Consider the following 25,519-nt stretch of genomic DNA (forward strand, 5'->3'; position numbering starts at 1 on the left):
ATTAATAACCATGGGAACACCAGGCTAATCTAGATATACACCGTGTGGGAACAGATGTTATGCAGGTGAATGAGGACCCAAAAGCGACTTGGCGAAAACAGAGTCTTTAATCCAGTAAAGTAAAAATACAATCAAATAAAACAATTTCCACTCGTAATGACGAGAACAGACTGGAGACTTGATCTTGAACTGCAGGTTGCCTCGGGAAGGCACTTGAACTTAGCAGACTCAGACACCTGCTCACCACGCAGCATCTGAGGGAAACACGACACGACAGGGCGATACACAAACACAGCACGGTGAACAATAGACAAGGATCCGACAAGGACAGAAGTGGAAAACAAGGGGAGAAATAGGGACTCTAATCAGAAGACAAAATAGGGAACAGGTGTAAAAAGACTAAATGAGTGAGTTAGGAGAATGAGGAACAGCTGGGAGCAGGAACGGAACGATAGAGAGAGGAGAGAGAGGGAGGGGGAGAGAGAGGATAGAAAAAGGGAACGAACCTAATAAGACCAGCAGGGGGAAACGAACAGAAGGGAAAGCATAATGACAAGACAATATATGACAAAACATGACAGTACCCCCCCACTCACCGAGCGCCTCCTGGCGCTCTCGAGGAGGAACACTGGCGGCAACGGAGGAAATCATAGATCACAACCGGTCCAGCACGTCCCGAGAAAGAACCCAACTCCTCTCCTCAGGACCGTAACGGAAAACGATAAAAAGGGAAACTAGGGTACTACTCTAAAAAAAAAAAATGAGACACGGGTAGAGAACTGAAAGCTAAAGAGCAAACAGAACCAAACAGGCCAGGAGAGTAACAACTAGGGACAGACTGAGACACAGCAAGGGCAGGAACAAGAACAGGAGAGATGCGATGGCAGGGAACAGACTGAGACCCAGCAAGACCAGGAGCAGAAGCAGAACAAAAATTACCAGACTTCTGCGCGCAGTCTGAACACGCAGCCACGAAACGGCGCGTGTCACGCTCCTGAGTAGGCCACCAAAACCGCTGGCGAATAGAAGCAAGCGTACCCCGAACGCCGGGATGGCCAGCTAACTTGGCAGAGTGAGCCCACTGAAGAACAGCCAGACGAGTAGAAACAGGAACGAAAAGAAGGTTACTAGGGCAAGCGCGCGGCGACACAGTGTGCGTGAGTGCTTGCTTAACCTGTCTCTCAATTCCCCAGACAGTCAACCCGACAACACGCCCAACAGGAAGGATCCCCTCGGGATCGGTAGAAGCCACAGCAGAACTAAAGAGACGGGATAAAGCATGAGGCTTGGTGTTCTTAGTACCCGGGCAATAAGAAATAACGAATTCGAAACGAGCGAAAAACAACGCCCAACGAGCATGACGCGCATTCAGTCGTTTGGCAGAACAGATGTACTCAAGGTTCTCTTGGTCAGTCCAAACGACAAAAGGAACGGTCACCCCCTCCAACCACTGTCGCCATCTGCCTAGGGCTAAACGGATGGCGAGCAGTTCGCGGTTAGCCACATCATAGTTACGTTCCGACGGTGACAGGCGATGAGAAAAATACGCACAAGGGTGGACCCCATCGTCAGTATCGGAGCGCTGGGACAGAATGGCTCCCACGCCCACCCCCGACGCGTCAACCTCAACAATAAACGGTTTAGTGACGTCAGGTGCAACAAGGATAGGAGCGGATGCAAAACGCTTCTTGAAGAGAACAGGACAACAATCATACGACCGGTGAGGAGGAAGGGAGTTGGTTCTGGACCGACTGAAAGACCGTGCGCAGACCATGATACTCCTCCGGCACTCCTGTCAAATCACCAGGTTCCTCCTGAGAAGAGGGGACAGAACAAACAGGAGAAATAGCAGACATTAAACACTTCACATGACAAGAAACGTTCCAGGAAAGGATAGAATTACTAGACCAATCAAAAGAAGGATTATGACACACTAGCCAGGGATGACCCAAAACAACAGGTGTAAAAGGTGAACAAAAAATCAAAAAGAAATGGTCTCACTATGGTTACCAGATACAGTGAGGGTTAAAGGTAGTGTTTCACATAATATACTGGGGAGAGGACTACCATCCAAGGCAAACATGACCGTGGGCTCCCTAACTGTCTGAGAGGAATGTCATGTTCCCGCGCCCAGGCTTCGTCCATAAAACAGCCCTCTGCCCCAGAGTCTATTAATGCACTGCAGGAAGCTGCCGATCCGGTCCAGCGTAGATGGACCGGTAAAGTAGTACATGTACTTGACGGAGAGGACCGTCTAGTAGCGCTTATCAGTCGCCCTCCGCTTACTGATGAGCTCTGGCCTTTAACTGGACATGAAATGACAAAATGACCAGCGGAACCGCAATAGAGACAGAGGCGGTTGGTGATTCTCCGTTCCCTCTCCTTAGTCGAGATGCGAATACCCCCAGCTGCATGGGCTCAACACCTGAGTCAGTGGGGAAAGACGGTAGTGTCGGAGAGAGGGGAGACACAGTTAACGCGAGCTCTCTTCTATGAGCTCGGTGACGAAGATCTACCCGTCGTTCAATGCGAATAGCGAGTTCAATCAAAGAATCCACGCTGGATGGAACCTCCCGAGAGAGAATCTCATCCTTAACCTTAGCGTGGAGTCCCTCCAGAAAACGAGCGAGCAACGCCTGCTCGTTCCAGTTACTGGAGGCAGCAAGAGTGCGAAACTCTATAGAGTAATCCGTTATGGATCGATTACCTTGACATAGGGAAGACAGGGACCAGGAAGCTTCTTTCCCAAAAACTGAGCGATCAAAAACCCTTATCATCTCCTCTTTAAAGTTCAGATAATTGTTAGTACACTCAGCGCTTGCCTCCCAGATAGCTGTGCCCCACTGCCGAGCCCGACCAGTAAGGAGTGATATGACGTAGGCAATCCGAGCTCTCTCTCTTGAGTATGTGTTGGGTTGGAGAGAGAACACTATATCACACTGGGTGAGAAAGGAGCGGCACTCAGTGGGCTGCCCAGAATAACATGGTGGGTTATTAACCCTAGGTTCCGGAGGCTCGGAAGAACCGGAAGTAGCTGGTGACACGAGACGAAGACTCTGATACTGTCCTGAGAGGTCGGAGACCTGAGCGGCCAGGGTTTCAACGGCATGCCGAGCAGCAGACAATTCCTGCTCGTGTCTGCCGAGCATCGCTCCCTGGAACTCGAGAGTAGAGTAGAGAGAATCCATAGTCGCTGGGTCCATTCTTGGTCGGATCCTTCTATTATGCAGGTGAATGAGGACCCAAAAGCGACTTGGCGAAAACAGAGTCTTTAATCCAGTAAAGTAAAAATACAATCAAATAAAACAATTTCCACTCGTAATGACGAGAACCGACTGGAGACTTGATCTTGAACTGCAGGTTGCCTCGGGAAGGCACTTGAACTTAGCAGACTCAGACACCTGCTCACCACGCAGCATCTGAGGGAAACACGACACGACAGGGCGATACACAAACACAGCACGGTGAACAATAGACAAGGATCCGACAAGGACAGAAGTGGAAAACAAGGGGAGAAATAGGGACTCTAATCAGAAGACAAAATAGGGAACAGGTGTAAAAAGACTAAATGAGTGAGTTAGGAGAATGAGGAACAGCTGGGAGCAGGAACGGAACGATAGAGAGAGGAGAGAGAGGGAGGGGGAGAGAGAGGGATAGAAAAAGGGAACGAACCTAATAAGACCAGCAGGGGGAAACGAACAGAAGGGAAAGCATAATGACAAGACAATATATGACAAAACATGACAACAGATTGGGAGAGATTATAGGTTAATTGATACATGCAGAGCCAGTGGTTTTAGATAACATTAGTTGTGAAGTGACAGCCCTGACACCATAGCTGTACTGTCTGAAACGTAGTGGCCTGGGGGTATCCAGGCTAAACTTAGTGGCCTGGGGATATCCAGGCTAAACTTAGTGGCCTGGGGTTAACCAAGCTAAACTTAGTGGCCTGGGGGTATCCAGGCTAAACTTAGTGGCCTGGGGGTATCCAGGCTAAACTTAGTGGCCTGGGGGTATCCAGGCTAAACTTAGTGGCCTGGGGGTATCCAGGCTAAACTTAATTAGTCTGTTTGTGAATCCCTATTCCCTTTACTGCATGCGTTTGACCACACTTCAGTGCTCTATATAGGGTGCCATTAGGGATGCAGCCTGTGAGTGGCCTTGGGTAAACCGACTGAGCAAGCAGTTAAATAAGGCCAAGATTTAGATATCATTTTAGGGCACTCTCTTCTTTATTAGGTAGTCCGTTGGCAGGACAACGGGAAAGAAGGAAATCAACTTGAGACTGCAGCTTCTATCTTTAAAAAATATATTTTTCCCCCCCTACAGTATGAAAAACTCCACACAACATCAAACGTTATTAAAAAGCCCATTAGGGACAATTATAGTTGTCTTTCTTCTTCTTCTTCCATAAAGGAAAGGAGTAGGGCAGTCCCACTGTTTATTAGATAGGAGGATAGGAGGAGAGGTAGGGTGGAATAGCAGTGGTTTGGATTCAAGCCCACGCTCACACAGGACAGGTAGGCTACATGTATTCTGAAGGCAGAGGCTTTTAGTTCACCAGTCCACAATACTAAGAATATTATAAGTTACAAAATGAACGACCCAAATCCCTCAAAATGAAAACCCCCAGTGCATGTAATGTGGTCCGGCCAGTACGCCACAGTACTGTAATCCTGAGAAGCACAGATGAGAATATAATCAGAGATTAACTCCTCTCACAGAGGCAGGATCCACACCTGGGTTCAAATATTCAGAGTTCTTCAAACGCTTTTGTGCTTTTACTTAAAGTAGAACTGGCAGCGTTTTAACGACTTTGCAGATATAAAACAAACAATCGTATCATTAAATAAATATAATATTCTCAGTTTATGCTACAAATTTTTTTTAACTTTAGGTTTAAAAAAATAGGTTATATCTGACAAACAACTATATGACGTAGAGTAAGGTATTGTTGTCAGAATAGACGGATGCAGTTCAATGCATGATTAATATCATTCACCAATACAGTCCTTGGTAGTCTAAAACATACTGCTATCAGGTTGTAAATCACATCTGGTACATTGTTTGCTGCCTGCATTCGGGAAGCACTGTTTCAGTTTCCATTACTAAATATTTTAGGCAAAAAAATGGATGTATGTAACTAAGGCTGGGAATGACAATACAATCAAACTAGCAAAGGCAATGATCACAAGTCAGTTGTAACGTGGCTAATATGCTAGCATATTTATTTATGTGACATGCTAAAAACACTGAGCCTAACGTTAGCTAGATAGCTAGCTGCTAGTAGGATGTCATGCCATTGGAGGAGAGGGTGAATGACTGACCATTTTCCCCTCATATTGTTTTTCAGTGGCTATACACAGCTAGAGATGCAGGTGTCATTGGGTTAGCTAGCAAGAACTTGAATGACTGTTATCCAATTATCATGTCCTTAGTGTTCGCAAAATCACATTGGCTATCTACTCAGATTTCTGCGCACTCTCGTCAGAGTGTAAACACCTGCTGAATGTATATATATATTTTTTTTTTACCTGTTTACCTGACCACACGACGGAACAGTAGTCCAGGTGTGACAGAACTAGGGCCCTGTAGGACCTGCCTTGTTGATAGTGTTGTTAAGAAGGTAGAAACTAGGGCCTGTAGGACCTGCCTTGTTGATAGTGTTGTTAAGAAGGTAGAAACTAGGGCCTGTAGGACCTGCCTTGTTGATAGTGTTGTTAAGAAGGTAGAAACTAGGGCCTGTAGGACCTGCCTTGTTGATAGTGTTGTTAAGAAGGTAGAAACTAGGGCCTGTAGGACCTGCCTTGTTGATAGTGTTGTTAAGAAGGTAGAAACTAGGGCCTGTAGGACCTGCCTTGTTGATAGTGTTGTTAAGAAGGTAGAAACTAGGGCCTGTAGGACCTGCCTTGTTGATACTGTTGTTAAAAAGGTAGAAACTAGGGCCTGTAGGACCTGCCTTGTTGATAGTGTTGTTAAGAAGGTAGAAACTAGGGCCTGTAGGACCTGTCTTGTTGATAGTGTTGTTAAGAAGGTAGAAACTAGGGCCTGTAGGACCTGCCTTGTTGATAGTGTTGTTAAGAAGGTAGAAACTAGGTCCTTTAGGACCTGCCTTGTTGATAGTGTTGTTAAGAAGGTAGAAACTAGGTCCTGTAGGACCTGCCTTGTTGATAGTGTTGTTAAGAAGGTAGAAACTAGGTCCTGTAGGACCTGCCTTGTTGATAGTGTTGTTAAGAAGGTAGAAACTAGGTCCTGTAGGACCTGCCTTGTTGATAGTGTTGTTAAGAAGGTAGAAACTAGGTCCTGTAGGACCTGCCTTGTTGATAGTGTTGTTAAGAAGGTAGAAACTAGGGCCTGTAGGACCTGCCTTGTTGATAGTGTAGTTAAGAAGGTAGAAACTAGGGCCTGTAGGACCTGTCTTGTTGATACTGTTGTTAAGAAGGTAGAGCAGCACTTTATTATGGACAGACTTCTCCCCATTTTAGCTACTGTTGTATCAACATGTTTTGGCCATGACAGTTTACAATCCAGGGTTACTCCAGGGTTAATCCAGGGTTACTCCAGGGTTAATCCGGGGTTACTCCAGGGTTAATCCAGGGTTACTCCAGGGTTACTCCAGGGTTAATCCAGGGTTACTCCAGGGTTAATCCAGGGTTACTCCAGGGTTAATCCAGGGTTACTCCAGGGTTAATCCGGGGTTACTCCAGGGTTAATCCAGGGTTACTCCAGGGTTACTCCAGGGTTAATCCAGGGTTACTCCAGGGTTAATCCAGGGTTACTCCAGGGTTACTCCAGGGTTAATCCAGGGTTAATCCAGGGTTAATCCAGGGTTACTCCAGGGTTACTCCAGGGTTAATCCAGGGTTACTCCAGGGTTAATCCAGGGTTACTCCAGGGTTAATCCAGGGTTAATCCAGGGTTACTCCAGGGTTACTCCAGGGTTACTCCAGGGTTAAACTCCAAACAGTTTAGCCCCTTAACTTGTTCAATTTACACATGATTTATTACAATATTTAGTTTGAGGTTTGGGGTTTAGTGAATGATTTGTCCCAATTACAACGCTTTTAGTTTTAGAAATATTCAGGACTAACTTATTCCTTGCCACCCGCTCTGAAACTAACTGCAGCTCATTGTTAGGTGTTGCAGTCATTTCAGTCGCTGTAGTACAGTAGCTGACATTTACAGTATTGTGTTGAGTCACCCACATACATAGAAAAACTGTCTTTGCTCAAATCACCTAATTCTACCTGGATTATGTTGGAGAGGCTTCCAACAAAGAACACCCTATCTCTCTGTATCTCTCTCTTTCTCTTTCTCTCTGTATTTATCTCTTTCTCTCTACCTCTGGATCTCTATCTTTGTATATCTCTATTTGGAAGATGTCTGGAAAAGTCCCATACAGATAATGTACATGAGAATACAATGGGTTTTCAGAAACAGGAACCTGAGGGATTATGGTCCTGTAAACTAAACAAGCTAAACATCTTCTTCGACCCGTTTTGAAGAGATAACACAGTACCACCGACGCGGCCCAAGGACTGAGGGCTCTCCTTCTCCGTGGCCGACGTGAGTAAAACGTTTAAGCGTATTAATCTTCGCAAGACTGCCGGCCCTAGCCCCGTCCTCAGAGCATGCGCAGACCAGCTGGCTGGAGTGTTCACGAACATATTCAATCTCTCCCTTTCCCAGTCTGCAGTCCTCACTTCCTTCAAGAGGGCCACCATTGTTCCTGTACGCAAGAAAGCAAAGGTAACTGAACTAAATTACTATCGCCCCATAGCACACACTTCTGTCATCATGAAGTGCTTTGAGAGGCTAGTTTAATAAGAATCATATCACATCTACCTTACCCAACACCCTAGATCCACGTCAATTTGCTTACCGCCCCAATAGAGTCACAGACGATGCAATCGCCATCGTACTGCACACTGCCCTATCCCATCTGGACAAGGGGAATACAATAGCTCAGCATTCAACACCATAGTACCCTCCAAGCTCATCAATAAGCTTGGGCCCCTGTGTCTGATCCCCATGCAACTGGGTCTTGCACTTCCTGATGGGCCGCCCCCTGGTGGTGAAGGTAGGAAGCAACACCTCCACTTTGCTGATCCTCAACACAGGGGCCCCACAAGAGTGCGTGCTCAGCTCCCTCCTGTACTCCAAGTTAACCCATGACTGTGTGGCCACGCACACCTCCAACTCAATCATCAAGTTTGCAGACAACACAACAGTAGTAGGCCTAATTGCCAACAATGACAGGTTCCCGCAGGTTCCCACACCTCACTGGCTCGACAGGTTCCCACACCTCACTGGCTCGACAGGTTCCCACACCTCACTGGCTCTACAGGTTCCCGCGCCTTAGCAGAAACGATCGACCTGGAAAAAATGTTAGAGACAATGTTGATCTTCTCTTCAGAATATATAGAACATAATGCTTTCATGCCTGTACGCTACTAGAGTTTCTTGTTTTGTTCCATATTTGTTCATCTATTAAATTCACTACCTATACTTGCTTCCCGATTCTTAGCGTAAACGTTACACAACGACCCGAGCCACGGCCAGTACCTTCCGCTATCATCCAGAAGGCGAGGTCAGTACATGTGCAACAAATATGGGACAGAGAGATTGAAAAACAGCATCTATCGCAAGGCCATCAGATTGTTAAATAGCCGACACTAGCTGGCTACCAACCGGCTACTCAACCCTGCACCTTAGTGGCTGCTGCCCTATATACATAGACATGGAATCACTGGTCACTTTAATAATGTTTACATACTGCTTTACTCATCTAATATGTATATACTGTATTCTATTCTACCGTATTTACTCAATGCCACTCTGACATTGCTCATCCTAATATTTCTACATTTCTTAATTCCATTCTTTTACTTTGAGATTTGTGTATTGTTCAAATCAAATCAAATTTCAAATCAAATTTTATTTGTCACATACACATGGTTAGCAGATGTTAATGCGAGTGTAGCAAAATGCTTGTGCTTCTAGTTCCGACAATGCAGTGATAACCAACAAGTAATCTAACTAACAATTCCAAAACTACTGTCTTATACACAGTGTAAGGGGATAAGGAATATGTACATAAGGATATATGAATGAGTGATGGTACAGAGCAGCATACAGTAGATGGTATCGAGTACAGTATATACATATGAGATGAGTGTGTAGACAAAGTAAACAAAGTGGCATAGTTAAAGTGGCTAGTGATACATGTATTACATAAGGATGCAGTCGATGATGTAGAGTACAGTATATACATATGCATATGAGATGAATAATGTAGGGTAAGTAACAATATATAAGGTAGCATTGTTTAAAGTGGCTAGTGATATACTGTGAATTGTTAGATATTACTGCACTATTGGAGCTAGGAACACAAGCATTTAGTTAGATATTACTGCACTGTTGGAGCTAGGAACACAAGCATTTAGTTAGATATTACTGCACTGTTGGAGCTAGGAACACAAGCATTTAGTTAGATATTACTGCACTGTTGGAGCTAGGAACACAAGCATTTAGTTAGATATTACTGCACTGTTGGAGCTAGGAACACAAGCATTTAGTTAGATATTACTGCACTGTTGGAGCTAGGAACACAAGCATTTCGAAACACCCGCAATAACATCTGCTAAATATGTGTATGTGACCAATAACATTTAATTTGATTTAAATGATGTTGTATGTTAATGAGAAAAGACAGATAACCGAAAAACAATGCCATGCTATTCTATAGTTCATTCACTGTATAACTAGGGTGTGTACCTAAAGTAGAATACTACAGTACAAACGGACACGAAAAACATCCTTCCCTGATTGGTTGACCCTCAGCTGTATCCCTCCCTAGACCATTCTCTCATTCTGATCCTTCCCTGATTGGTTGACCCTCAGCTGTATCCCTCCCTAGACCAGTCTCTCTCATTCTGATCCTTCCCTGATTGGTTGACCCTCAGCTGTATCCCTCCCTAGACCAGTCTCTCTCATTCTGATCCTTCCCTGATTGGTTGACCCTCAGCTGTATCCCTCCCTAGACCATTCTCTCTCATTCTGATCATTCCCTGATTGGTTGACCCTCAGGGACAGAACACCCACACTTAAATTTGTTGATACCTTCCGGAAACCTGTCTCACCCAATGTACATTACATACATTAACATTACAATGTGATACGGAATCGCTATTATCTTTATTTTTAGTACACACTCAAGAACCTCCAGAAGCTAACCAGCTAGCTAGCTACAAGCTATTTAGTCATTGTTAGTTCTCTTAACCTGGATAACACTCGCCAGCCCAGCCCCCCTGCCCCATCCACCGCTGCCCCCTGGACTCTGATCACTTGGCTACATAGCTGATGCACGCTGGACTGTCCATTAATCACGGTACTCCATTCTGCTTGTTTGTTTTATCTGTCGGCCGAGTTGCCTAGTCAATGCCATCTCACCTGCTGTTGTTATGCTAGCTGATTAGCTGTTGTCTCACCCACTGTTTTAGCTAGCTTTCCCAATTCAACACCTGTGTTTACTGTATGCCTCGCTGTATGTCTCTCTCAAATGTCAATATGTCTTGTATACTGTTGCTCAGGTTAGTTATCATTGTTTTAGTTCACAATGGAGCCCCTAGTCCCACTCCTCATACCCCTGATACCTCCTTTGTCCCACCTCCCACATATGCGGTGACCTCACCCATTACAACCAGCATGCCCAGAGATAAAACCTCTCTCATCATCACCCAGTGCCTGGGCTTACCTCCGCCGTACCCGCACCCCACCATACACCTGTCTGTGCATTATGCCCTGAATATATTCTACCATGCCCAGAAACCTGCTCCTCTTATTCTCTGTCCCCAATGCTCTAGGCGACCAGTTTTGATAGCCCTTAGCCGCAACCTCATACTACTCCGTCTCTGTTCTGCGGGTGATGTGGAAGTAAACCCAGGCCCTGCATGTCCCCAGGCACCCTCATTTGTTGACTTCTGTGATCGAAAAAGCCTTGGTTTCATGCATGTCAACATTAGAAGCCTCCTCCCTAAGTTTGTTTTACTCACTGCTTTAGCACACTCTGCTAACCCTGATGTCCTTGCCGTGTCTGAATCCTGGCTCAGGAAGGCCACCAAAAATTCAGAGATTTCCATACCCAACTATAACATCTTCCGTCAAGATAGAACTGCTAAAGGGGGAGGAGTCGCAGTCTACTGCAGAGATAGCCTGCAAAGTAATGTCATACTCTCCAGGTCCATACCCAAACAGTTCGAACTACTAATTCTGAAAATTACTCTCTCCAGAAATAAGTCTCTCACTGTTGCCGCCTGCTACCGACCCCCCTCAGCTCCCAGCTGTGCCCTGGACACCATTTGTGAATTGATTGCCCCCAATCTAGCTTCTGAGTTTGTTCTGTTAGGTGACCTAAACTGGGATATGCTTAACACCCCGGCAGTCCTACAATCTAAGCTAGATGCCCTCAATCTGTTGTTCGACTGTTCATCGACTACAGCTCGGCATTCAACACCATAGTACCCTCCAAGCTCGTCATCAAGCTCGAGACCCTGGGTCTCGACCCCGCCCTGTGCAACTGGGTACTGGACTTCCTGACGGGCCGCCCCCAGGTGGTGAGGGTAGGCAACAACATCTCCTCCCCGCTGATCATCAACACGGGGACCCCTCTCCTGTACTCCCTGTTCACCCACGACTACGTGGCCACGCACGCCTCCAACTCAATCATCAAGTTTGCGGACGACACAACAGTGGTAGGCTTGATTACCAACAACGACGAGACGGCCTACAGGGAGGAGGTGAGGGCCCTCGGAGTGTGGTGTCAGGAAAATAACCTCGCACTCAACGTCAACAAAACTAAGGAGATGATTGTGGACTTCAGGAAACAGCAGAGGGAACACCCCCCTATCCACATCGATGGAACAGTAGTGGAGAGGGTAGCTAGTTTTAAGTTCCTCGGCATACACATCACAGACAAACTGAATTGGTCCACTCACACTGACAGCGTCGTGAAGAAGGCGCAGCAGCGCCTCTTCAACCTCAGGAGGCTGAAGAAATTCGGCTTGTCACCAAAAGCACTCACAAACTTCTACAGATGCACAATCGAGAGCATCCTGGCGGGCTGTATCACCGCCTGGTACGGCAACTGCTCCGCCCTCAACCGTAAGGCTCTACAGAGGGTAGTGAGGACTGCACAACGCATCACCGGGGGCAAACTACCTGCCCTCCAGGACACCTACACCACCCGTTGTTACAGGAAGGCCATAAAGATCATCAAGGACATCAACCACCCGAACCACTGCCTGTTCACCCCGCTATCATCCAGAAGGCGAGGTCAGTACAGGTGCATCAAAGCTGGGACCGAGAGACTGAAAAACAGCTTCTATCTCAAGGCCATCAGACTGTTAAACAGCCACCACTAACATTGAGTGGCTGCTGCCAACACACTGTCATTGACACTGACCCAACTCCAGCCATTTTAATAATGGGAATTGATGGGAAATGATGTAAATATATCACTAGCCACTTTAAGCAATGCTACCTTATATAATGTTACTTACCCTACATTATTCATCTCATATGCATATGTATATACTGTACTCTACATCATCGACTGCATCCTTATGTAATACATGTATCACTAGCCACTTTAACTATGCCACTTTTTTTACTTTGTCTACACACTCATCTCATATGTATATACTGTACTCGATACCATCTACTGTATGCTGCTCTGTACCGTCACTCATTCATATATCCTTATGTACATATTCCTTATCCCCTTACACTGTGTATAAGACAGTAGTTTTGGAATTGTTAGTTAGATTACTTGTTGGTTATCACTGCATTGTCGGAACTAGAAGCACAAGCATTTCGCTACACTCGCATTAACATCTGCTAACCATGTGTATGTGACAAATAAAATTTGATTTGATTTGATTTGATTTCAATCTCACACAAATCGTCAAGGAACCCACCAGGTACAACCCTAACTCTGTAAGCAAGGGCACCCTCATAGACGTCATCCTGACCAACTGGCCCTCCAAATACACCTCTGCTGTCTTCAACCAGGATCTCAGCGACCACTGCCTCATTGCCTGTATCCGCTACGGTGCCGCAGTCAAAGGACCACCCCTCATCACTGTCAAACGCTCCCTAAAACACTTCTGTGAGCAGGCCTTTCTAATCGACCTGGCCCGGGTATCCTGGAAGGACATTGACCTCATCCCGTCAGTTGAGGATGCCTGGTCATTCTTTAAGAGTAACTTCCTCACCATATTAGATAAGCATGCTCCGTTCAAAAAATGCAGAACCAAAAACAGATACAGCCCTTGGTTCACTCCAGACCTGACTGACCTCGACCAGCACAAAAACATCCTGTGGCGGACTGCAATAGCATCGAACAGCCCCCGCGATATGCAACTGTTCAGGGAAGTCAGGAACCAATACACGCAGTCAGTCAGGAAAGCTAAGGGCAGCTTCTTCAGGCAGAAGTTTGCATCCTGTAGCTCCAACTCCAAAAAGTTCTGGGACACTGTGAAGTCCATGGAGAACAAGAGCACCTCCTCCCAGCTGCCCACTGCACTGAGGCTAGGGAACACGGTCACCACCAACAAATCCATGATTATCGAAAACTTCAACAAGCATTTCTCAACGGCTGGCCATGCCTTCCGCCTGGCTACTCCTACCTCGGCCAACAGCTCCGGCCCCCCCGCAGCTCCTCGCCCAAGCCTCTCCAGGTTCTCCTTTACCCAAATCCAGATAGCAGATGTTCTGAAAGAGCTGCAAAACCTGGACCCGTATAAATCAGCTGGGCTTGACAATCTGGACCCTCTATTTCTGAAACTATCCGCCACCATTGTCGCAACCCCTATTACCAGCCTGTTCAACCTCTCTTTCATATTGTCTGAGATCCCCAAGGATTGGAAAGCTGCCGCAGTCATCCCCCTCTTCAAAGGGGGAGACACCCTGGACCCAAACTGTTACAGACCTATATCCATTCTGCCCTGCCTATCTAAGGTCTTCGAAAGCCAAGTCAACAAACAGGTGTTACGGATACAGTTATCCTGTGTGTGTGTGTATCCTGTGTGTGTGTTTCTTTTCTCTCCTTCTCCCCTCACAGGTGAAAACCATCACTCCCCAATCAGTCAACAATCAATCATCAATCAGAAGACACACCACCTCCTATTTCCTGACCTATCACAGTTCCTTCCCCATGGTTTAAAAACCCCATCATTTGTTTGTTCTAGAGCTCAGCTCAATCTCAGCTCAGCTCAATCTTCAGCTCAATCTCTCTGTAAATGCCATGTCTGTAGGTCTCTGTGTTTCACTCTCGCTTTGTGTCTTAAACCTCTCTTTTGTTTAAAGCACCTCCATAGCACTTTGTCATCACCTGTGAGTATTGTTTTTGGTTATGGTGTTTGTTTGTTGCTGGTGGGAAAAAGGGGAAACCAAGACAAGTCGCCCATGGGCATACACTACCCGTAGGTGAACTTTGTTAAATACACTAGTTAGAACTGGGCGGACCACCCACTGTATTTTTGGTTAGTTAGTTAGTTGTTGTTAAAGTAGGCTAGTCTAGCTTAGGGGTGTGTTTTTGTATATTTATTGTTTCTTTCCTTGGGTCCAGCTCAGCCCCTTTTCCTGCTCCCCCCATTACCGTGTGTTTATAAATAAACCTAGAGTTTGACGGTAGATTTCTGTTGTCGTGGTTATTTCGTGCACACTTTTACTTTGTCACAATAATAATTTGCATGAGTTATGTTACGGGTCTCATTACCATCCCCCCTAGACTGTCGGGCCAAAAGGGATTCGTAACACAGGTCACTGACCATCTCGAATCCCACCGTACCTTCTCCGCTATGCAATCTGGTTTCCGAGCCGGTCACGGGTGCACCTCAGCCACACTCAAGGTACTAAACGACATCATAAACGCCATCGATAAAAGACAGTACTGTGCAGCCGTCTTCATCGACCTTGCCAAGGCTTTCGACTCTGTCAATCACCAGATTCTTATCGGCAGACTCAGTAGCCTCGGTTTTTCGGATGACTGCCTTGCCTGGTTCACCAATTACTTTGCAGACAGAGATCAGTGTGTCAAATCGGAGGGCATGTTGTCCGGTCCTCTGGCAGTCTCTATGGGGGTGCCACAGGGTTCAATTCTCGGGCCGACTCTTTTCTCTGTATATATCAATGATGTTGCTCTTGCTGCGGGCGATTCCCTGATCCACCTCTACGCAGACGACACCATTCTATATACCTTCGGCCCGTCATTGGACACTGTGCTATCTAACCTCCAATCAAGCTTCAATGCCATACAACACTCCTTCCGTGGCCTCCAACTGCTCTTAAACGCTAGTAAAACCAAATGCATGCTTTTCAACCTATCGCTGCCTGCACCCACTTGCCCGACTAGCATCACCACACTGGATGGTGCCGACCTTCAATATGTGGACACCTATAAGTACCTAGGTGTCTGGCTAGACTACAAACTCTCCTTCCAGACCCATATCAAACATCTCCAATCGAAAATCAAATCAAGAGTCGGCTTTCTATTCCGCAACAAAGCCTCCTTCACTCACGCTGCCAAGCTTACCCTAGTAAAACTGACTATCCTACCGATCCTCGACTTCGGCAATGTCATCTACAAAATTGCTTCCAACACTCTTCTCAGCAAACTGGATGCAGTTTATCACAGTGCCATCCATTTTGTCACTAAAGCACCTTATACTACCCACCACTGCGACTTGTATGCTCTAGTCGGCTGGCCCTCGCTACATATTCGTCGCCAGACCCACTGGCTCCAGGTCATCTACAAGTCCATGCTAGGTAAAGCTCCGCCTTATCTCAGCTCACTGGTCACGATGGCAACACCCATCCGTAGCACGCGCTCCAGCAGGTGTATCTCATTGATCATCCCTAAAGCCAACACCTCATTCGGCCGCCTTTCGTTCCAGTACTCTGCTGCCTGTGACTGGAACGAATTGCAAAAATCGCTGAAGTTGGAGACTTTTATCTCCCTCACCAACTTCAAACATCAGCTATCTGAGCAGCTAACCGATCGCTGCAGCTGTACATAATCTATTGGTAAATAGCCCACCCATTTTCACCTACCTCATCCCCACAGTTTTTATTTATTTACTTTTCTGCTCTTTTGCACACCAATATCGCTACCTGTACATGATCATTTGATCATTTATCACTCCAGTGTTAATCTGCAATATTGTAATTATTCGCCTACCTCCTCATGCCTTTTGCACACATTGTATATAGACTCCCCTTTTTTCTCTACTGTGTTATTGACTTGTTAATTGTTTACTCCATGTGTAACTCTGTGTTGTCTGTTCACACTGCTATGCTTTATATTGGCCAGGTCGCAGTTGCAAATGAGAACCTGTTCTCAACTAGCCTACCTGGTTAAATAAAGGTGAAATAAAAAATAAACAAAAACATCACATCCCGGTGTGGCAAAAAGCACAAACATATTGAACTCCTCCTACAGTACAATAGTAGTACCAGCACTCAATACTGACACCACAACTACTACAGGGAACTAGCCTGTAGCCCTCAGTCACTAAACATGCCTACTACAGGGAACTAGCCTGTAGCCCTCAGTCACTAAACATGCCTACTACAGGGAACTAGCCTGTAGCCCTCAGTCACTAAACATGCCTACTACAGGGAACTAGCCTGTAGCCCTCAGTCACTAAACATGCCTACTACAGGGAACTAGCCTGTAGCCCTCAGTCACTAAACATGCCTACTACAGGTAACTAGCCTGTAGCCCTCAGTCACTAAACATGCCTACTACAGGGAACTAGCCTGTAGCCCTCAGTCACTAAACATGCCTACTACAGGGAACTAGCCTGTAGCCCTCAGTCACTACACATGCCTACTACAGGCAACTACTAGCCTTTAGCCCTCAGTCACTAAACATGCCTACTACAGGGAACTAGCCTGTAGCCCTCAGTCACTAAACATGCCTACTACAGGCAACTACTAGCCTGTAGCCCTCAGTCACTAAACATGCCTACTACAGGGAACTAGCCTGTAGCACTCAGTCACTAAACATGCCTACTACAGGGAACTACTAGCCTGTAGCCCTCAGTCAATAAACATGCCTACTACAGGGAACTAGCATGTAGCCCTCAGTCACTAAACATGCCTACTACAGGGAACTAGCCTGTAGCCCTCAGTCACTAAACATGCCTACTACAGGCAACTACTAGCCTGTAGCCCTCAGTCACTAAACATGCCTACTACAGGGAACTAGCCTGTAGCCCTCAGTCACTAAACATGCCTACTACAGGGAACTACTAGCCTGTAGCCCTCAGTCACTAAACATGCCTACTACAGGGAACTAGCCTGTAGCCCTCAGTCACTAAACATGCCTACTACAGGGAACTACTATCCTGTAGCCCTCAGTCACTAAACATGCCTACTACAGGGAACTAGCCTGTAGCCCTCAGTCACTAAACATGCCTACTACAGGGAACTACTAGCCTGTAGCCCTCAGTCACTAAACATGCCTACTACAGGGAACTAGCCTGTAGCCCTCAGTCACTAAACATGCCTACTACAGGGAACTACTAGCCTGTAGCCCTCAGTCACTAAACATGCCTACTACAGGGAACTAGCCTGTAGCCCTCAGTCACTAAACATGCCTACTACAGGGAACTACTATCCTGTAGCCCTCAGTCACTAAACATGCCTACTACAGGGAACTAGCCTGTAGCCCTCAGTCACTAAACATGCCTACTACAGGGAACTACTAGCCTGTAGCCCTCAGTCACTAAACATGCCTACTACAGGGAACTAGCCTGTAGCCCTCAGTCACTAAACATGCCTACTACAGGGAACTACTAGCCTGTAGCCCTCAGTCACTAAACATGCCTACTACAGGGAACTAGCCTGTAGCCCTCAGTCACTAAACATGCCTACTACAGGGAACTAGCCTGTAGCCCTCAGTCACTAAACATGCCTACTACAGGGAACTACTAGCCTGTAGCCCTCAGTCACTAAACATGCCTACTACAGGGAAGTAGCCTGTAGCCGTCAGTCACTAAACATGCCTACTACAGGGAACTAGCCTGTAGCCCTCAGTCACTAAACATGCCTACTACAGGGAACTACTGAACTACTAGCCTGTAGCCCTCAGTCACTAAACATGCCTACTACAGGGAACTAGCCTGTAGCCCTCAGTCACTAAACATGCCTATTACAGGGAACTAGCCTGTAGCCCTCAGTCACTAAACATGCCTACTACAGGGAACTACTAGCCTGTAGCCCTCAGTCACTAAAAATGCCTACTACAGGGAACTAGCCTGTAGCCCTCAGTCACTAAACATGCCTACTACAGGGAACTAGCCTGTAGCCCTCAGTCACTAAACATGCCTACTACAGGCAACTACTAGCCTGTAGCCCTCAGTCACTAAACATGCCTACTACAGGGAACTAGCCTGTAGCCCTCAGTCACTAAACATGCCTACTACAGGGAACTAGCCTGTAGCCCTCAGTCACTAAACATGCCTACTACAGGGAACTAGCCTGTAGCCCTCAGTCACTAAACATGCCTACTACAGGCAACTACTAGCCTGTAGCCCTCAGTCACTAAACATGCCTACTACAGGGAACTAGCCTGTAGCCCTCAGTCACTAAACATGCCTACTACAGGCAACTACTAGCCTGTAGCCCTCAGTCACTAAACATGCCTACTACAGGGAACTAGCCTGTAGCCCTCAGTCACTAAACATGCCTACTACAGGGAACTACTAGCCTGTAGCCCTCAGTCACTAAACATGCCTACTACAGGGAACTAGCCTGTAGCCCTCAGTCACTAAACATGCCTACTACAGGGAACTAGCCTGTAGCCCTCAGTCACTAAACATGCCTACTACAGGGATCTAGCCTGTAGCCCTCAGTCACTAAACATGCCTACTACAGCGAACTATTAGCCTGTAGCCCTCAGTCACTAAAAATGCCTACTACAGGGAACTAGCCTGTAGCCCTCAGTCACTAAACATGCCTACTACAGGGAACTAGCCTGTAGCCCTCAGTCACTAAACATGCCTACTACAGGCAACTACTAGCCTGTAGCCCTCAGTCACTAAACATGCCTACTACAGGCAACTACACTAAACATGCCTACTACAGCCTGTAGCCCTCAGTCACTAAACATGCCTACTACAGGGAACTAGCCTGTAGCCCTCAGTCACTAAACATGCCTACTACAGGGAACTACTAGCCTGTAGCCCTCAGTCACTAAACATGCCTACTACAGGGAACTAGCCTGTAGCCCTCAGTCACTAAACATGCCTACTACAGGGAACTAGCCTGTAGCCCTCAGTCACTAAACATGCCTACTACAGGGATCTAGCCTGTAGCCCTCAGTCACTAAACATGCCTACTACAGCGAACTATTAGCCTGTAGCCCTCAGTCACTAAACATGCCTACTACAGGGAACTAGCCTGTAGCCCTCAGTCACTAAACATGCCTACTACAGGGAACTACTAGCCTGTAGCCCTCAGTCACTAAACATGCCTACTACAGGAAACTACTAGCCTGTAGCCCTCAGTCACTAAACATGCCTACTACAGGGAGAAAACATGTGTATATTGCTGTCTGATTCTGTGAGCAGTGTTCTTTCCTTTGTACTGATTTAAAACACATGCAAATAATTGAGCCACACTCGCATTCATCAATGAACACGGAGGTTGCCAGTCCAGAATGAAACCCCTAGGGTAGGTTTCACATGCACATTTAGGAATAATGCTTTCTCTATCATAATGCTTCTTGCATTATAATCAGGCCCTGAGATCTCCTCCTGCAACTGCCAATCAGAAACTGGCACACATACACACACACACACACACACACACACACACACACACACACACACACACACACACACACACACACACACACACACACACACACACACACACACACACACACACACACACACACACACACACACACACACACACACATAGCCCTCTGGGTCTGTGATAGAACTGGTTAATGCAGAAAGACCAGTGATATTACTTTCATAATACAGTTCCTGGTTTCGTCAACCAATGCCAACCAATCAAAATCTCACAGAAAGGTATATGTATGGATGAAGCCACAGGGTCAGTATCATTTTAAAAAATGGATGATGTTGTCAGGGACATGTATGAAGGAGTAGATCTGAATATATTGACGATAAGACAGAGAGGATCACACAGAAGAATGCAGTTAAGAGAAAATGTTGATGTTCTCTTCAGAATATATAGAACAGTCAATAACGCAACGAACGTGCATGTATTGTTATGCAGACCGCGTAAACAACCTGAAAGGATGACTCGAATTCTCCGGACGTACATCAATGACACTAATTTACATGTGTCTCTACAGCTGACATCCAGAATCGAATCAGGAACGCGTAGAGTGGAAACAATATCAATGAGTGGAAAAAAAGATCAGTTGGAAGACTTATGTGAAGCGTTCCCTACCTTGTTAACAGATATGGGAATAGGACCTGCCAGGTACAAATCTCTGTTCTTTGAGTTTATGTTTGACTTGTTGAATTTTTACATTCCAAGACTAATGTCACATTATAATGGGTTGGCTTGATAGATATTGTAATAGGTTCAAATAAAAGTTCCACCTGCAGTAGGTTAGTAATAAACTTGGTGCCATGCCACTCTTCAAAGTGAAGTGGTTATTATATCCATCGCTCTCAGTGTCCTCTCCATTTTACAGAGTTGAGGAATAGGAGGCTGAAAATCAAGACGTCGAAGAAGAAGATGATGATGATGATGATGATGATGTCATAATACAACATGGATTCTACTCTCTGATCTGATTTGAAAAATAATTCTACTCCCTTTTTCTGTGTCAAAGCCATCTGCCTGTCTTATCTGCCTGTTTCTAATAAATCATAATTGATAGAGACGAATGTGTGATGATGATTTTTTCAAACAAATCTGATTTAATTACCTACTATGCTGTTTCATAAGACCCAATATGCCATTTTACTTGGACAATTGTCCATTGTTATATGTTAGTATTTTGCTGATACAGGCTTGTCATGTGACTTAGTCTTAAGTCTGGGCGTACAGATATGAGCCGTTTGGGGTGCGACTGCAGTATGTGACATCCTGTTTTCACTACTGTGTTGTGACAAGGTAGGGGTGTGTCGTGTCTTTACTATCATTAAATTAAGACTTTTAGTTTTTATCAAAGATTCTCTATAATTAGTATTACGCGATCAAACTGATTAATCATGTAACTGTAATTAACTAGAAAGTCGGGCCACCAAGGAAAATATTCAGATTACAAAGTTATAATTTCCTAATATAACCTTTCAGATATTTTCATATCTGATCCATAGTCTTCTGATTAATTCATTATTTACTTTACCTCACGTTAGTCTCATTCAAAACGTAGTAAATTGTTGGTTATCTGCACAAACCCAGTCTTCACTATGAGTCATCCATACATCAATTGTCTTAAATAATGTATTTATTACTAACTAAGTAATTCACAGAGATGCATAAACAAAACAAAAAAAGTAAATATGGTTACAAGAAATGATAGAATGTGCCCTAGTGGGCTAAACCGGCATGACGGCTTGTTAGACAAAAGGGGACTAAGAAGTCACTACAGAGTGATAATTATAACAATTGAAATGCTAATCCTTTACACATGAACGCTCACTCATTCGGGAACAATTGCAATCAATATATATATATTTACGCTCAGTGTGTCGTCTTGATCGCTAGTGAAAAGTTTGTTTCTTTTGTAGAATTGTCCGTCTCTCTCTCTCTTTCGTGGTTATAGTGGCTAGTTCAGAGTGACATTCATTCATGTTGTTGTAGAATGGATGTTTCGGCGGTTTTCGTTCTTCGCGTTCAATGATACCGAATTCCTAGCTGCAGACTAGTAATTCATATCAAAGACTTGTTCTTATTCTGTCGGTATCTATAGTCTAAGAGTTTAACCACGTGGTATGGTTAAAAGATTCAACAATGGTCTGCAACCTTTGTCCTTTGTCCGTGATTGAGAGAAACATGGTCTACTGAGAATTTCTCATAGTTGGGTTTTATGCGGAATTGCAGAAAAGGGGCTGTCCCAGGATGCCTGACCCTAACTGGGCTCATGGGCGGTCCTCTGATTTAGTTAAACTCAAAAGGGAATTGGAGTTTCCTTCATTAAACAGTCCAAAATCACCTTACACAATTTTTACAAACAGCTTCATACTCACTTATTCATCTTATACAACAATTAGATGTAAACCTCATATCTGAGTCTATTATATAAACAGTGTAATGGTAATGTGGCCGCACCGTCTCCCATGAGCTTCCCCAAGTTGTAACAAACGGACCAGTTCAATTCTTCACCGATCTTTTATACCTTCTCCAGAACATGAAATTTGTTCGGACCTCAAGTTCTGTGAGGAGGAAGAAATTCCTTTGTTCTCTATGAAAATTAACTCTTATACTGTGTGGCAGGGAGAGGGGACTGGTGCTTGCTGTACCCAAAGAGGGCAACATCATGACAGATGGTATACAAAAGATAGCCCTATTTGATAAAAGACCAAGTCCATATTATGACAAGAAAAGCTCAAATAAGCAAAGAGAAACGACAGTCCATCATTACATTATGACATGAAGGTCCACCTGGAAAATTTCAAGAAGTACAGTCGCAAAAACCATCAAGCGCTATAAGGAAACTGTCTCTCATGAGGACCACCACAAGAAATGAAGACCCAGAGTTACCTTTGCTGCAGAGGATAGGTTCATTAGAGTTAACTGCACCTCAGATTCCAGCCCAAATAAATGCATCACAGAGATCAGGTAACAGACACATCTCAACATCAACTGTTCAGAGGAGACTGCGTGAATCAGGTCTTCATGGTCGAATTGCTGCAAATAAACCACTATTAAAGGATACCCATAAGAAAAAGAGACTTGCTTGGGTCAAGAAGAAACACGAGCAATGAATATTAGACCGGTGGAAATCTGTCCTTTGGTCTGATGAATGTAGTGGTTATTTCTTTATCATTAAATGAGGAGAGACAAACTTATCACACAAGTCAGAGTTATACTTAACCTAAATCTTTATTCACTTATTAATAAGGAAAGCATGTCACACCACACACACAAGTGAATGATGTAAATGCTCTGCAATAACGATGACTGGTTGACAAACCACCGTTAGATGATTTGTTGAGAGCCCCGACACAAAGAACACAACTATCTTTTATAGCAAAGACACATGACAAACAACAGGTGTATGGAATGGTCACAAGGTAAGGATTTGTATGAATAAAATTATAACTCACAGCAGACAGAATCTGCTGTAAAGTCTGTTCTCATTGTGTGGAAAGGTTCCCTTCCTCATTATCCATACCCGAGCCATCTCCACCCTGGTACCTCCCAGTACACAAACACCAACTCATGCTATGGAATGAGGTCTTTAGGTGTTATCTCCAAAGGCATCGTAATCCACTGTCAGCATTAAGCCCCAGAGGCCCAACTCAGAAGACCACGCACAGAGAGTGTTCTAAGAACCCTATTCTATTCCATAAATCAACAATTTGATGCATTAACAGTATTGTGTCATAATCTTGTAATTTTGTTCTGACATGAGTGCATTTTTTGGTTCCAACCGCTGTGTCTTTGTGAGGTGCAGAGTAGGTGAATGGATGATCTCTGCATGTGTGGTTCCCACCATGAAGTATGGAGGAGGAGGTGTGATGGTGTGGGGCACACTTAACCAGCATGGCTACCACAGCATTCTGCAGTGATACGCCACTCCATCTGCTTTGCACTTAATGGGACTATCATTTGCTTTTTAACAGGACAATAAACCAAAACACACCTCCAGGCTGTGTAAAGCCTATTTGACCAAGAAGGAAAGTGATGGAGTGCTTCATCAGATGGCCTGGCCCTCCACAATCACCCAACCTCAACCCAATTGAGATGGTTTGGGATGAGTTGGATGCTCAGCATATGTGGGAAACTCCTTCAAGAAGCTGGATTCGTAATGTTTAGGCAGATACAAATGTACTGATATAAGTGGATGCATGTAGCATTCTGGCAATTCTTAGACAAAACATCTTAGTTGTGCCTGTTGTTCACACTCGTATCTGACCTGTCATTGGATAGAATGGTACTACCTGATCTTGCCTCCTCCCACCTACCTTCCATGTTTGAGCACATATATTGTACTTTTGGTGGAGACCAACTTCAGCGCTGCGCAATTGGTGGCCATTTCGGCGATGCAGGTGGTGACTCTACTTCCATCCTCTGCATTATTTTTCTTGACCGCTGGGACACTTTTTTTGCCTATGAATACAGTGTGAACTGGCAGAGTAAACCCATTGGTTGTTGCATCCCCTCGTCTTAGCTGTAGGAACACGCCTACAGTTTTCATCAAACTGTAAGGACACGTGTATGTGCATACCTGGGTTCAGATACATTCAACACTCAAAGTGCTCTCAAAGCTCTTCACTAAGCTAAGGACCCTGGGACTAAACACCTCCCTCTGCAACTGGATCCTGGCCTTCCTGACAGGCCGCCCCCAGGTGGTGAGGGTAGGAAACAACACATCCGCCACGCTGATCCTCAACACGGGGGCCCCTTAGCGGTGAGTGCTTAGTCCTCTCCTGTACTCCCTGTTCACCCACAACTGCGCAGCCACGCATGACTCCAAAACTCTCATTAAGTTCACAGACGACACAGCGGTGGTAAGCCTGAACATGGAGGACGACGACACAGCCTATAGGGAGGAGGTCAAAGACCTGGCAGTGTGGTGCCAGAACAACAACCTCTCCCTCAACGTCAGAAAGACAAAGGAGCTGATCGTGGACTACAGGAAACTGAGGGTTGAGCACGCCCCCATTCACATCTACAGGGGTGTAGTGGAGTGCTTCAAGTTCCTCGGTGTCCACTAAGGATCTATCATGGTTCACACACACCAACACAGTCGTTAAACTTCTTATGGCTGCAGGGGCAGTATTGAGTAGCTTGGATGAAAGGTGCCCAGAGGTGCCCAGAGTAAACAGCCTGCTCCTTAGTCCCAGTTGCTAATATATGCATATTATTATTAGTATTGGATAGAAAACAATCTGAAGTTTCTAAAATTGTTTGAATGATGTCTGTGAGTATAACAGAAATCATATGGCAGGCAAAAACCTGAGAAGAAATCCAAACAGGAAGTGAGAAATCTGAGGTTGTTCGATTTTCAACCCATCCCCTATTGAATTCACAGTGGGATATGGATGAAGTTGCACTTCCTAGGGCTTCCACTAGATGTCAAGCGTCTTTAGAAACTTGAATGAGGCTTCTACTGTGTTGTGGGGAATGAGTCAGGTTACTGGCAGAGAGCCATTTTCTGGTGACCTGCGTTCCATGGGTCCTCTACACACAAAGGAATTCTCCGGTTGGAACATTAGTGAAGATTTATGATAAAAACATCCTAAAGATTGATTCTATACTTACTTTGAAATGTTTCTACGACCTGTAATATAACT

At 45.3% G+C, this 25,519-nt stretch overlaps 1 protein-coding gene and 1 long non-coding RNA gene across 17 annotated transcripts in view; one reads left to right on the forward strand and one right to left on the reverse strand.

Moving 5' to 3' along the window:
- Positions 1 to 25,519, reverse strand: part of LOC124040425 (calcium-activated potassium channel subunit alpha-1-like) — a 251,371-nt gene that overhangs the window by 126,323 nt on the left and 99,529 nt on the right. The gene's annotated exons all lie outside the window — the stretch shown is intronic.
- Positions 20,029 to 20,899, forward strand: LOC124040427. The gene is made up of 2 exons (XR_006839719.1): positions 20,029 to 20,525; positions 20,743 to 20,899. It is a non-coding gene; the product is annotated as an uncharacterized LOC124040427 (long non-coding RNA).

Source organism: Oncorhynchus gorbuscha, linkage group LG07 (assembly GCF_021184085.1).
Source record: "Oncorhynchus gorbuscha isolate QuinsamMale2020 ecotype Even-year linkage group LG07, OgorEven_v1.0, whole genome shotgun sequence".
NCBI classification, from domain to species: domain Eukaryota; kingdom Metazoa; phylum Chordata; class Actinopteri; order Salmoniformes; family Salmonidae; genus Oncorhynchus; species Oncorhynchus gorbuscha.